The following is a 4005-nucleotide window of genomic DNA, read 5'->3' as shown; positions in this document are numbered from 1 at the left end:
ATGGAGTGGGCAATATTTTGCCATTGTGCTGATATGTTATCGGGACGAGAAGCGCTATCATTAAGCAATTGGGTCAGTTGAGTGGAATATGCTGTGGCTATCTGTTGTGTTTGCAGCTTGGCGATGTCCAACTTTCGTGTTGTGTCTGTCCGTGCTTTATTTGCAACGTTTAGACGGGTACGTACCTTTGCTGCAACGAGGTAATGGTCCGAATCTATGTTTGCTCCTCGGAACGATCGTACATCCAACACGCTCGATGAATGTCTTCCATCTATCACAACGTGATCAATTTGATTTATTGTTCTTTGGTCTGGAGACAGCCAAGTGCCCTTATGAATATCGAGATGCTTAAATCTGGTACTGCTAACTACCATGTTTTTTGCCGCTGCGAAGTCTATCAGCCTCATTCCATTGTCTGATGTTTCACTATGTAGACTGAATTTCCCAACTGTTTGTCCAAAGATATTCTCCTTTCCAATTTTGGCATTAAAATCGCCTAGAACAATTTTAATGTCATGGGCAGGACAACGGTCATATGTTTCTTCTAAGCTCTCGTAGAATATATCTTTGGTCTGTTCGTCCTTGTCTTCGGTTGGGGCATGAGCGCAGATAAAGCTGATGTTGAAGAATTTTGCTTTAAATCGAATTGTAGCAAGTCTTTCATTCACTGGGGTGAAGCTGGAGACCAGATGTTTTAACCTCCGACCAACTACAAAACCGCAACCAAACTCATGCTTTGTGTCATGGCAGCTATAATACAGTGCGTCACCTTTAGGTGTTGTTGTGACATCTTTCCCAGTCCATCGTATTTCCTGTATGGCAGTAATATCGGCTTTGTACTTTCCAAGTACGTCTGCCAATGCGAAGACTGCACCTTCTCTATAAAGAGTGCGAACATTCCAGGTGCAGATTCGCAGATCATGGTCCTTAAAACGTTTGCGGGGTTCGTCAACTTTAGAGGGGTTTGTTTTTCTTTTCTTTTGTTTTTTCATAGTAGGCTGTTTTTTTCTAGGGGAGGGTTACTAACCCGACGCCCAAACCCAAGTTTTTAACGTTCTTATGGGTGAACGCGCGGCACATGTTAGCTCACTACCTTTAACGGGTGTTAAAGGCAGTTCCCCAGGTGACACCACGGGGAGGTCAGTGTCCACTTGAGATGAAAGAGGGACCAAGATAAATCCTGGGCTTTGCCATGTTAAAACCGGTCAGGACCGTTCCTTGGTATCTTCCATCCCCTACGTCACCCATGTCTTCTATACGAAGACCTTTATGTCTTCTTTACGAAGACCTTTAGGTCTTCTATACAAAGACGTTTAGGTCTTCTATACGAAGACGTTTAGGTCTTCTATACGAAGACCTTAAGGTTTTCTATACGAAGACATTTAGGTCTTTTAAACGAGGACCTTTTAGTCCTTAAGATCTTCTATTGTAATTCTTTTAAACGAGGACCTTTTAGTTCTTAAGATCTTCTATTCTAAATCCTTTACGTCTTCTATACGAAGACCTTTAGGTCTTCTTTACGAAGATCTTTAGGTCTTATATACGAAGACCTTTAGGTCTTCTACACGAGGACCTTTATATCTTCTATAAGAAGACCTTTATGTCTTCTATACGAAGACCTTTATGTCTTCTTTACGAAGACCTTTATGTCTTCTTTACGAAGACCTTTAGGTCTTCTTTACGAAGACCTTAAGGTTTGCTATACGAAGACCTTTAGGTCTTTTAAACGAGGACCTTTTAGTCCTTAAGATCTTCTATTCTAAATCTTTTAAACGAGGACCTTTTAGTCCTTAAGATCTTCTATTCTAAATCCTTTACGTCTTCTATACGAAGACCTTTAGGACTTCTTTACGAAGATCGTTAGGTTTTATATACGAAGACCTTTAGGTCTTCTATACGAAGATCGTTAGGTCTTCTATACGAAGGTCTTCTATACGAAGAAATTTAGGTCTTCTATACGAAGACTTTTAGGTCGTCGATACGAAGAACTTTAGGTCTTCTATACGAAGACCTTTAGATCTTCTTTAGGTCTTCAATACGAAGACCTTTACGTCTTCTATACGAAGACCTTTAGGACTTCTTTACGAAAATCGTTAGGTCTTATATACGAAGACCTTTAGGTCTTCTAAACGAAGATCGTTAGGTCTTCTATACGAAGGTCTTCTATACGAAGAAATTTAGGTCTTCTATACGAAGACTTTTAGGTCGTCGATACGAAGAACTTTACGTCTTCTATACGAAGACCTTTTTTTCTTCGATACAAAGAAGACTTTTGGATCTTCAATACGATCACCGTAAAAAATTACATACGAGGGCATGACAACTTCTATTTTGTCACGCTCAAAAATGAAGACCTTTAGGTCTTCTCTATGATGAAGACATTTAGGCCTTCCCTACCATGAAACGTTTTGGGTATTCTATGCGAAGTGGTCTTAAGGTCCTCCTTTAGATCTTCCATATGAAGTAGGCTTTAAGGTATTCCATACAAAGAAGTCCTTAAAGTCACTTACAGGAAAACATTTATGTCTTCTTTACGAATACCTTTAGGTCTTCTATACGAAGAATACCTTTAGGTCATCCGAACGAAGGGGATCTTTAGATCTTCCATACGTTTAAATCGCCTATACGAAGACCAGTAGGTGTTCTATACGAAGACCAGAAGGTCTTCTATATACGAAGACCAGTAGGTGTTCTATACGAAGACCAGAAGGTCTTCTATATACGAAGACCAGAAGGTCTTCTTTACGAAGACAAGTAGGTCTTCTATACGAAGACCTTTAGGTCTTCTATACGAAGACCATTAGGTCTTCTATACGAAGACCTTTAGGTCTTCTATACGAAGACCTTTAGGTCTTCTATACGAAGACCATTAGGTCTTCTATACGAAGACAAGTAGGTATTCTATACGAAGACCTTTAGGTCTTCTATACGAAGACCTTTAGGTCTTCTATACGAAGATGTTTAGGTCTTCTATACGAAGAAGTTTAGGTCTTCTATACGAAGGACTTTAGGTCTTCTATACGAAGACCTTTACCTCTTTAGGTCTTCTATACGAACACCATTAGGTCTTCTATACGAAGACTTTTATTTCTTTAGGTCTTTTATACGAAGATGTTTAGGTATTCTATACGACGACCTTTAGGTCTTCTATACGAAGACCTTTAGGTCTTCTATACGATGATGTTTAGGTCTTCTATACGAAGATTTTTAGGTCTTCTATACTAAGACCTTTAGGTCTTCTATACGAAGACCATTAGGTTTTCTATACGAAGACCTTTAGGTTTTCTATACGAAGACCTTTAGGTCTTCTGTACGAAGATCTTTAGGTCTTCTATACGAAGAAATTTAGGTCGTCTATACGAAGAACTTTAGGTCTTCTATACGAAGACCTTTAGGTCGTCTATACGAAGAACTTTAGGTCTTCTATACGAAGACTTTCTATACGAAAACCTTTAGGTCTTCTATACGAAGACCTTTAGGTCTTCTATACGAAGTTCTTTAGGTCTTCTATACGAAAACTTTTAGGTCTTCTATACGAAAACCTTTAGATCTTCTATACGAGGGCATTTATGTCTTCTATAAGAAGACCTTTATGTCTTCTATACGAAGACCTTTATGTCTTCTATACGAAGACCTTTATGTCTTCTTTACGAAGACCTTTAGGTCTTCTATACAAAGACGTTTAGGTCTTCTATACGAAGACGTTTAGGTCTTCTATACGAAGACCTTAAGGTTTTCTATACGAAGACATTTAGGTCTTTTAAACGAGGACCTTTTAGTCCTTAAGATCTTCTATTGTAATTCTTTTAAACGAGGACCTTTTAGTCCTTAAGATCTTCTATTCTAAATCCTTTACGTCTTCTATACGAAGACCTTTAGGTCTTCTTTACGAAGATCTTTAGGTCTTATATACGAAGACCTTTAGGTCTTCTACACGAGGACCTTTATATCTTCTATAAGAAGACCTTTATGTCTTCTATACGAAGACCTTTATGTCTTCTTTAC

Source organism: Musca autumnalis, unplaced genomic scaffold, assembly GCF_047663935.1.
Source record: "Musca autumnalis isolate F117 unplaced genomic scaffold, ASM4766393v1 scaffold_4, whole genome shotgun sequence".
In the NCBI taxonomy this organism is placed as follows: domain Eukaryota; kingdom Metazoa; phylum Arthropoda; class Insecta; order Diptera; family Muscidae; genus Musca; species Musca autumnalis.
Note: the sequence above shows the minus strand (reverse complement) of the source record.